The sequence below is a fragment of the Elaeis guineensis genome, unplaced genomic scaffold (assembly GCF_000442705.2).
Source record: "Elaeis guineensis isolate ETL-2024a unplaced genomic scaffold, EG11 Super_Scaffold_37222, whole genome shotgun sequence".
Taxonomy (NCBI): domain Eukaryota; kingdom Viridiplantae; phylum Streptophyta; class Magnoliopsida; order Arecales; family Arecaceae; genus Elaeis; species Elaeis guineensis.
Window position 1 is genome coordinate 1,955,781 of NW_027332422.1, and position 11,523 is coordinate 1,967,303.

Genomic DNA, 11,523 nt, shown 5'->3' on the forward strand with positions numbered 1-11,523 from the left:
GAGATATGGACGGGACGTAAGCCAGCACTTTCACACCTTAGGGTCTGGGGGTGCCCGGCCTATGTCAAACGATTAGTCACAGACAAACTTGGACCTAGGTCTGACAAATGCTCATTCATAGGGTACCCCAAAGAGACAAAAGGATATTTTTTCTACCATGTTGATGAACAAAAGGTGTTCGTCAGCCTTAAGGTAATCTTTTTAGAAAAGGAGTTCCTTGGTGAAGGAACCATTGTCTCTAAGGTTGAACTTGATGAAGTTCAACAGGTAGAAAGACCGACACCAATAGCTGAACCTGAGTCTGATATGATTAGATCATATTCGGAGCCCAATGTACCTGCACCATTAAGGTGATCCGGTAGAGTACCGCGTCAGCCAGACAGATACTACGGTTTCTTGGTCCGGGATGGTGATCCCATCGAACTTGATGAGAGTAATGAGGATCCGATCACCTATATGGATGCAATGCAGAGACCTGATTCTGAGAATTGGCTTGAAGCGATGAAATCCGAAATGAATCCATGAAGGTCAACGATGTATGGACATTGGTTGACCCACCTGAAGGGGTTAAACCCATTGGGTGTAAATGGGTCTTCAAAAGGATGAGGGGCGCAGACGGAAAGGTGGAGACCTATAAAGCCCGTCTGGTCACCAAGGGGTATCGTCAACGTTATGGTATTGACTATGACGAGACGTTTTTCCCTGTGGCAATGCTCAAATCCATTCGGATAATGCTTGCAATAGCTGCCCATCTGGATTATGAGATCTGGCAGATGGATGTAAAGATAGCTTTCCTGAATGGAGAGCTGACCGAAGAGGTGTATATGATACAACCTGAGGGGTTTACATCCACAGATGAGTCCAAGGTGTGCAAGCTTCAGAGATCCATTTATGGATTGAAGCAAGCTTCTCGGAGTTGGAACATGCGTTTTGATAAGGTGATCAAAACGTATGGCTTCATTAAGAATGGAGAAGAGCCCTGCATCTATAAATGGGCAAATGGTCCAGTTGTGGTATTCCTTGTCTTGTATGTGGATGACATTCTCTTAATCGAGAATGACATCCCCACACTACAGGGAATAAAAATTTGGTTGTCATCATAGTTCTCCATGAAGGACTTGGGTGAAGCATCCTACGTCCTAGGGATAAAGATCTATAGGGATAGATCTAAAAGGATGCTTGGGTTATCCCAGTCCATGTACATAGACACTATGCTGAAGAAGTTCAGCATGGAGAATTCTAAAAAGGGCTATCTATCGATAGGCCAAGAAATTTCTCTCTCTAAGAAGGATTGTCTGACAACTCCTGAAGAGAGAGAGCGTATAAGTAGAGTCCCATATGCTTCACCTTGATTGAGCTTATCCAATGTTGGCGCCAACTTAGGAGAGAGGGTGGAGTTCTTATCTGATGAAATCAAATGACATCACTCCACCAATCAAATTTTTTTCAGAATTTATTGGAATTTTTTGATTGGTTGAATGATGTGGCACTGCGCAGCATACAGGGTCTATATGAACCTTGCTGGGCCTAGGGTTTCATAGAAGAGTTTGTTTTATCCAAAAAACCCAATAGCTTTTGCCCCCTACCCTCTTCTCCATGTCTTCCTTGCTCTCCTTCCTCCCCTCTTCACGTCCAAAGAGTTGGATATCCATCTGGCAAAGATCCAAGGCATGGTGACGCTTGGAACAGAAGCCTGCAGGATATCTTCGACAGGCTGCTGCTCCAACTTCAGAAGGAGTTCTGAAGTACTTTCAAATCAGATAAAGATCTAATTTTTGGAGCATAGATTTGCAAGGAGAAGATGTTCCAGATTCTACTTGAGTGGATACCGGTAGAGGCTAGGTGCTTGCGTGGCTACATTAGAACCTCGAACTGTGCAGAGATCATCTACAGGGTAATCAGATTACCCTTGAGGTACTTCTTCTTTCATCATAGATTTAGATTTAATTTTAGATTTTAAATATTAGATAATAAAATTAGATCTAGAGATTTAGATCTAAAATATGTAGGATAATTTTTTTTTTTAAATTATTCTGCCCTAGATTTGATAAAATCTGAAAGATCCTACGCAGAGAAAACGTTTCTCCCCCCTTCAAGTGGTATCAGAGTCAGGTTGTTGGCTCTATTTCAGATCTATTTTAGATCTGATTTTAATTTTAATTTATCTAATATTAAAAAATTTCAGATATCACATCAGATATGATAGAATCTGAAATTAAAATATTTAAAATTAAATCTAAGAAGAACTAACATGCATAAGATGCATGACTAGACTAGGATTAGTTGAATCCATGAATGGTCTTAAGTTTTATATTTTAATGAGATTAAATTATAAATTAAATCTAATTTATTTTCTATTTTTTTGATATTATAAGTGTTATAATTAGATCAAAAAATAAAAAATAAAATTTTAATTTTTTCATAAAATTGATCTGTTGCATGCCTAGACTAGTTGTAGAATTATTTTAGTAACTTATCTAGAATAGTTTTTATTTTGAATAGTTCAATTTAAATTCTATTTTTTAGATATTACATGTGATGTATCAGATCTGAAAGTATGTTAATTAGATTGATTTTTGATATATGAGATATATACAAAGTATGTATTAGTTAGATCTTAAATTTATATGTGATATGTTAATTTAGATCTAACTAGTTTTGTAGTTAAATTTATATTTCTGATTAAGGTGTTCCTCATGGCCGTCCAGTCATAAGAACAAAGTAAAATTTTAAGACCCTCTCTTCCCATTCAATGGGATGTTCATATGACGTGTAGGGGTGCCGCACGTTCATCCTTAATCAGAAATCAAAACTTACTTTTCTGCAAAACCCTAGATCCTGAAATCTTAGGATTTATTTTACATATTTTGTTTATGAACCCAAACTTAATTAATGAATTAAGCTTATAAAATTAAGTTAGGTCTAAAATTAAAAATTTTAGATCTAAGATATTTCCATAAAATTAGGTTCGGACTTGGGTAGCTCAATTAGGTTTAGCAGTTGATTAAACCAAATCAAGAGTTGGTTAGGTGGGATCATGAAAGCTAATAATTGACCAGCCTAATAGGATTAAGTCTGGGTCAAGGTCGAATCATATTTAGATGTGACTCGATCAAGTTAAGACCTAATTTGGCTCAGTGGTTAGAGCCTGGATTGTAGGCTAACCCAATTAGTTCTGGTTCGATAATTTGGTGTCTAAGGTAAGTTGGACAGATGCGACCGATTGATTTTTAATTGGGAGCTACTCGACTTGAATGCGTTCTTGTCGAGTTAATGGCATATCCCTCCCACTGATCTCACTTACCTGGCCATATGTGTCGACTCAGTTCTGATTAGAGGTGGCTAACAATTCGAGCTAGCCCATGCCACTAGGTTAGTCATAATTGTTATGACTATATCAAGTCAAGTTTAATGAGACCTAAATAAATCTCTCTAAAAAAATATTAAGTCTAGGTCTTCCACCATTGTGGATGTGCGGGTCCTTCTCGGGGTTGATTGTTCTCGACTGGTTACAGTGGCTCAGTTGCACCGGAAAGATGCAACCATGTCCATTAGGCATTGGATGCTACGGATTAGAGGATGGGTTGGGTTCAATATTTTGGATATGGTGAGGGACCCAATCAGAAATCTAGTTCGTACAAATGGTGGGTTTGACTTAACTAAAGATTGGAACAATATCCCAGACATGGTGAGCTTCATGAATTAGAGATCAAGTTTTGGGTGCACCATGATTAGAGAATCATTGGACAAGAGTTATCCACTCATCGGTTGACCCATCACCAATAACTGTTAGGTGAGGTGGTGAGCCAGTCGGTGAGACCGCACCACCCACTAAAAATCACTGATCATCGAGATTTTCAAATCTCTACCTAGGGAGTGTAGGGATCTGAGAAAATAGTGAGAGCCTAATTTGTTTAAAAATATAAACCCTAAATAAATTGGTTGAGTCTGATTACAAAATCTAACTAGAAACTTTTGACTCTCTACAGGAAACATGTCTGCCTCAAACCCCCTGACCAAAATTCTAGACAACCATAGACTGACTGGATCCAATTTCAAGGACTGGTTGAGAAACTACAAAATTATTCTAGATTTTAAAAAATTAACCATATCTTGGACTAGGACCCACCTGCCATACCAGCATGTCCGACTGCTGAACAGAGAGCACCTCTAAAAAAGTGGATGGATGATGATAACAAAGAAAGGTACTACATGTTGGGTGCAATGTCTGATGACTTACAGTACCAACATGAGAATATTTTGACTACCTGTCAAATGTTGGCTCACCTGCAAGAGTTGTTTGGTGAACAGAGTCATGCGGCCAAGTATCAAGTCTGTCAAAGACTTTTTAAGGCCAAGATACGTGATGGGCAGTCAGTCCAAGATCATTGTTTGACAATGATCAAGGATCTTGAGGAGTTTGAGAAGCTCGATATCATCTTAGATAAGGATTTTCAGATTGATGTGATCCTTCAGTCCTTGTCCGATGCATATGGTCAGTTCATCATGAACTTCCATATGCATAAGATGCAGTGTACCTTGGCCGAGTTAATGAACATACTGATTATGGCGAGCTTTCTATGAAGGGTTCAAAAGGCTCAGTTCTTACTGTGGAGCGGACTTCTTCCAAGAGAAAGTCTTTTGGAAAGAAAAAGAAATCTGCGAAGAAGCAGAAGGTGGATGGGAAGAAGAGGAAGCGGAACTGTCCTTAGTACCTAGCCACTCTGAAGAACAAGAAGGATGGTCCTTCTGGAGGTATACTTATTTTAGAGTCTAATCTTACGGTTTTTTCTGCATCCAATTGGGTGCTTGACTCTGATTCTAGTGCTCATTTGTGTACTTCTATGCAGGATCTTGAGGAGAGCAGGAGGCTGAGGGATGGGGAGATGATCCTACGCATCGGGAACGGAGCAAGAGTTGCTGCTGTGATCATGGGAACCTATCCTCTGCGATTATCATTAGGATTAGATTTAGTTTTAAAAGACTGTTATTATGTGCCTGCAGCAAGCAGGAATTTGATTTCTGTTTCATGTTTAGCACAAGAAGGCTATGTGATTAGCTTTCATAAGGATCATTATAATATTTTTTATGAAAATAATAAAGTTGCAGATGGTTTTCTTATTAACGGTCTCTATCAGCTACATATTGATGTATCTGAATTTAATATTGAGCAAAATGTGAATGCCATAGGAATTAAAAGGCCTAGAGATAGTCTAAATGATAAGTATCTATGGCACCTAAGGCTAGGTCATATAGTGGAAGACAGGGTTAACAAATTGAAGAAATCTGGGCTATTGAGTCCGTTGACTTTCGAGTCATATCCAGTTTGTGAATCATGCCTTCAAGGCAAAATGACCAAGCTTCCTTTTGTGGGACATGGGGAAAGGGCCACAGACCTACTTGCCCTAGTACATACGGATGTGTGCGGCCCATTTGATGTACCAGCTAGAGGCAACTACATCTACTTTATTACCTTTATCGATGATATGTCTAGGTATGGGTATGTGTTTCTAATTAAACATAAGTCTGAAGCTTTTGAAAGGTTCAAAGAATTCAGACATGAGGTAGAAAAACAAACAGAAAAGCCCATTAAGGTTCTTCGATCAGATCGAGGAGGTGAATACCTTAGTCGGAAGTTTTTAGACTATCTTAAGAACAATGGCATAGTCTCTCAATGGACTCCACCTAGAATGCCTCAACTCAATGGGGTTTCAGAATGGAGAAATCAGACCCTGTTAGATATGGTCCGTTCCATGATGAGCTTCACGGACCTCCCAGAGTTTCTTTGGGGACATAGTCTCATGACAGTAATTTATGTATTGAATAGTGTTGGTGCAAAAATCCGCCTGCGTCGGAGAAGCTGGAGTTGAGGAAGCCGTGGTCGCCATCGGGACCTGCATGGGAAGTCTAAACCGGAGGTGGGGTTGCTCCGGCAAGACCCTCCGACGCTCAAGTCAGTTCTCTGCCTCAACAAGAATGGAGTGCTCGAACGGAGAGTTTAGCAGAGTTTTGAGATAAGGCAAAAGAGCTTAAAGAATAACGTATCTGAGTCCCCCTTTTATAGGCGGGGGAGGCAACGGACTGATGGCGACGTTTGTAACCGCCTGGTAGTGGCCGCCCATGGTCAGGGGAATTGATTGCGAAATATAATGGAGCAGATACGTGGGCATCACCTCGACCCGCCACGTGGAATCTGTTATGAGGGGTGGAGCAGCGTCCGTCATCAGGAGAATCGCATGGTATCCGTCGCAGGAGGTGGAGCAGGTTCGTGGCCGTCACTGTGGCCTGCCAGGGGATAGTGGAGCTGTGCGGAGTCCACCACAGGAAGTGGAGCAGGGCGGCTATGGCTACTGCGGCTTGTCAGGGAATGATGGTACTGCGTGGAGTCCGGCACACGAAGTGGAGCAGGGTCGTGGCCGTTTTGAGGGCCTGTTAGGGGGCGTGGATCTGTCGATTGAAGCTCGCTAACGGTTGGAGCCCGGTTTCTGTTGAGGTCCGGGTGAGGCCCTCCTGGCGGTAGGGGTCGTGAACGGAGCCCGGCTCCCGTAGGAGTCCTGGAGGAGCAGCAGTTGATACCGAGAGCGGAGCCCGGCTCCCGTGGGAGTCCGGGCGGAGCTGCGCTGATGTCGACAGTGGAGCCTGGCTCCCGTAAGAGTTCAGGTGGAGCTGCAACTGCCGTCGGCGGTGGAGCCCGGCTCCCGTAGGAGTCCGGGCGGAGCTGTGCTGCAAACAAAGTTAAGGGTGAAATCCGGCTCTGATAGGAGTCCGGATTGAGCTTACTAGTAGTTGATACTGAGAGCGGAGCCCGGCTCCCGTGGGAGTCCGGGCGGAGCCGCACTTGCTGATGGCGGTGGAGCCCGGCTCCCGTAGGAGTCCGGGCGGAGCTGCACTTGCTGATGGCGGTGGAGCCCGGCTCCCGTAGGAGTCCGGGCGGAGCTGTACTTGCTGATGGCGGTGGAGCCCAGCTCCCGTAGGAGTCCGGGCGGAGCTGCACTTGCTGATGGCGGTGGAGCCCGGCTCCCGTAGGAGTCCGGACGGAGCTGCACTTGCTGATGGCGGTGGAGCCCGGCTCCTGTAGGAGTCCGGGCGGAGCTGCACTTGCTGATGGCGGTGGAGCCCGGCTCCCGTAGGAGTCCGGGCGGAGCTGCACTTGCTGATGGCGGTTCCGTCATGGGTTCCGGCTGTGGGTATTTTATACCCAACACCAGTCCCCCTACATCCGAGTTTTGAATTTCAAACGAAGGAAGTACACAGAAGTACAGCCGGAACCGTCCCTTCGAATCCCGCACCCCGCCGCTCCCAGATATTTTGGCATTAAATGAGCGCGTGCTGGAGTCTTTTCGAATTAGAGCGGTACGAGGGGACGCTTCGAAGACCCCACAGGTACGTTGGCCTAGGTACGGCGCAATTATGACCCTACCAACCGCCAGCCGCCTTCAGCCGTCTGCCACGGGGAGTGGGACACGCATCGGATGCGGACTGGCCTGGGGGGATTCGAGATCGTTATGGCGTCGGATCCCAGGGTCTATTTAAACCCGTCCTCCCCCTTCAGGCGCCCCACTCCGTTTCTGATTTCTTGCTGGCGTCTGTCATCTCCCCGAGAGTCTGCTCTAGCGAACGCCCTCTCGAGCCATAGGCGCCTTCCGTTTCTCGCTCCCCAGGCCCCCAGAGCAAGATAGGTTAGTGCCCACCTTCTTCTTCTTACCGCCTAGGGTCCTCTCCTCTTTTCACTTCTTTTGTGTCTTCTCCTGAGTTGACCTCCGGCATCTCCCTCCCTTCTCGGCTTGCTTTTCTAGGGCCCTTTAGGTTCTCCCCCAAAGAAAAATGTCTTTCGATTCTTCTGCCCCCGTAAGTTCTGGGAGTTCTTCTGCTTCAAACCCCCAGGCCCCTGTCTCTGCGGACGAACCTGCGTTCGGGGCAGGGCCTCGCCCGGTTTTCGCACCGGGCGCCATTCCTTGTTCGTCGACTCCGGACGAACTTCTCCTGATAAGGGCTCGATACGGGGTCCCTTCAGAGTACGACCTGGAGCTTCCTGGCCCCTCTGACCGGGCCAGCGCTCCCCCTCCTGGTCGCTTTTGTTTGTACCAGGAGGCATTCCGTGCCGGACTCCGGCTTCCGCTTCCTGCTTTTGTTGCCGCCTTCTTTCGTTTCTTAGACATTTCTCTCGCCTCTGTCACTCCGAATTCCTTTAGGTTTTTGATAGGGTTTCTCTCTCTCTGTCATATAGCCGAGGTCCAGCCTTCCCTCTCCCTGTTCAGACATTTCTACACCTTCAAACGCCATCCTTCAGCGAAGGACTGGTGGTACTTCTCCCCCCAGTTCGGTAAGAAGGGGTTGCTGAAGGGCGCCCCTTCTTCGATTCACAACTGGAAGGAGAAATTTCTCTTCATTTACTGTCCGACCCTGGAACTGGGCCTGCCCCCTTGGGGGTCTCTGAGGGATTCCGTCCGCCGGGCTCCCAGCCTGGGAGAGGACGACCTTCAGGCCGTCCAGAAGCTCCTGAGTTATCCCGCTCCTTCCCTTCCAAACCTACTGAGGGAGCAGCTTCTTTTCAACATCGGCCTGAGCCCTCAGGATCCAGCAAGTATATATCTTTCCTTTTCTTGTCTTCTTCTTCTCTCTCTTTCTTTCTCTCTCCTTTTTCCTCTTTTCTCTCTCTTTTCTTTTTCTTCTCTTTTTCTTTTCTCTCTCTTCTTTTTTTTTTTTTTTGACTCTGGACTGATCGGTGCCACTTTTTCCTTCTTCTTTTCTTTTCCTATTTTTTTTTTTTTTTTTTTTAGCAATGGACGCCGAAGCCACACGGATGCTTGCCAAGGCTATGAGAGCCCAGAAAAGGAAGGGCGTGACGACTTCTGGCTCGGCGAAGAGGGCCAGGGTGGAGGAGACGAGCTTGGCTGCGCCCGTCCAGGCGACCCCGGCAATCGACATTCCTTCGGATGCCGAGCCAGCGGCCCTCCGGGCTCTCCCAAGGAGCCCGCCGACCGGGGTCCCCATTCCGGAGGTCCGCCCCGCGGAGGCGCCCGTCGCGGGGAGGAGGAGAAAATCGATGGCCCGCAGGCCGAGCAGCCACCGAGCCACTGCAGACGAGTCCGTCTGCTCCGAGGGGGGATCGGAGAACCCCTTCAACGACAAGGCTCTGATCCGTCGGCTGCTCGATGGTTGCATTCTGTCCGATGTTGTGGAGAGGATCGACCGTGCCGATCCCGAGCAGCGGGCCTGGGACACCTTGGGGTCCTTTCTTGAGGTAAGCGGATTTTTACTGGCACAGTTGCTCGGTCTTTGTTGTGATTCTCTATCTGTCCTTGCAGATCGGGCACCAGCTCTTCGCCTATGTCGAGGCGTCGGGCCGCATGAGAAGGGATCTTCTTCGGGTGGAGGAGCGCTGCCAAGATGAGGTTGCTCGTCTTCAAGCGAAGACGGCCGAGGTGGCCGCCCTCCGGGAGGCCCTGGAGAGAGAGAGACAAGACCGGGAAGAGGAAAGACGAGCTCGGGAGGAGGAGAGGCGAAGCTTGGAGGAGTCGGCAAGGAAGGCGGAGGCCGAGGTCGCCCGTTTGGCCGAGCAAACTCCGGTTCTGGTCTCGGAGGCCAGGACCCTTGCGGTGGAGGAGTTCAAGACCTCCACGGAGATGAGGGAGCTGAACGTCCAGTTCGGCCTGGAGGCGTTCACCAAGGGGTTCGAGCTCTGTCGAGAGAGGGTGGCCAGCAGATAACCCGACCTTGATCTCAGGTTTTTGGAGGAGTCTGACGACGAGGCCGCCCCTTCGTCCGCTGCTGCCGCAGTCGCACCCTCCGCGCCGGGCTCTCCACCCCCTGCCCCCGAGGTCTGAGACCTCCAACCTTGTACCTTTCTTTCGTCGCCATATTTCCTTTCCGCTTGTCTTCAAAATTAATCAATAAAGTTGAATTTCTTATCGTGGATGGTCTTTCCTTCCCCCTGCTCCTTCCTTTCTGCCTTTCTTCTCGTAATGAGCTGGTCTTTGACGTTTGCATCTTCCGATGGCAGCGCCCCGCCGAAGCACTCCCCTTGCCCCTGGGGGTCCCACTGAAGTCAACTATCCAACGGCTCAAAAAGGAGGTCCTCCACCTGACGAAGAAGTTGAAAAAGTCAGAGGACGAGCTCCGCAAGTCGAAAAAATGCTATTCCGAGGCCGCCGCTGAGGCCGCCCACTTCCGGAGTCTCCAAGTGAAGGCAATCATGGACTATAGCCGGAGGAAGGCGAACTTTGCAAAGGAGCTCGAGGAATGCACGAAGAGCGCCAGCGATCGAACTTGGGCTCAAGAAGCCAGGATCAGCGCCCTTAAGGTGGAGCTGTCAGCTGCGAAGAGGAGGATCGGCCAGCTCGAAGGGAACTCATCCCGGCTCACAGTGCGGGATGAGCAGATATGGTCGCAAAAAGTTTCTGACCTCCAGAAGCAGCTTCAAGATGCCGAGGTGAGCCACGATGTGCAGCGGGCCAGCTGGCGCCGGCAGGTAGAAGAGTACAAAGGGAGATTCCGTCGGGCGGCGGATGAGGTCGTTCGTCTCCAGAGGCAATTGGTTACTAGGGCGCAGCTGGCTAACGCCCAAGATAACGAAGAGCTCCAAGCCCTGAGAGGCACTGTCGACGGGATTTCCGTCTCCCTTGGGGAGAAGACAGCCGAGCTGCAACAAGTAAAAATCCAACTGGGGCTTGAGCGGAAGGTCGTCGCGGACGCAGAGGCGGAGTCTGAAGTTTTGTGGAAGTGGCATCGGGAAGCGGAGGCTGAGAGCCAGCGACTTCGTCAGGCGCTCCAGGATATGCTGCAAAAGAAGGAAGAACTAGAGGAAACGGTGGATAGCCTGAGGCAGTCCTGGTTCGGGGATGGAGGTGATCACCCTAGGTTAGAGGGAGCGGGACCTCCTTAGAGTTCTTTTGTAGTCACCCCCCTTTTTTTTTTCTTATCATTTTACCCCTCTTTCTCTGGCCGTCTTGGCCCTGTGGTACATATATCGGAAATGAGGAAAAAGCACTTCGTGTTACCTTGCCTGCGCGTAGCACCGACATTGTCGTTCGTTGACCCTTTCTCGTCGTTTGGCCTGTTCGGCTTAGAGGTCGTCGTGGGAAGGGGCTCTTCCCTTCCATCCGATCTCGTCATGTGGCCAAGTCTCGCCACCATTTTTAACCCTTGCTGGCGAAGTAGCGGATGGAGCCCGGCTTTCTTAGGAGCCCGGGCGAAGTCTTTCTTGGCGGCGGAGCCCGGCTCCCGTAGGAGTCCGGGCGAAGCTTATCTTGGCGGCGGAGCCCGGCTCTCGTAGGAGTCCGGGTGGAGTCTTCCTTGTCGTAGGCCGGGTCGGGAACCCGGCTCCCGTAGGAGTCCGGGTGAAGCTTCCTTGGCGTAGAACCCGGCTCCCGTAGGAGTCCGGATGAACTCTTCTTTGGCGGCAGAACCTGGCTCCTGTAGGAGTCCGGGTGAAGCTTACCTTGGCGGCGGAACCCGGCTCCCGTAGGAGTCCGGATGAACTCTTCTTTGGCGTAGAACCCGGCTCCCGTAGGAGTCCGGGTG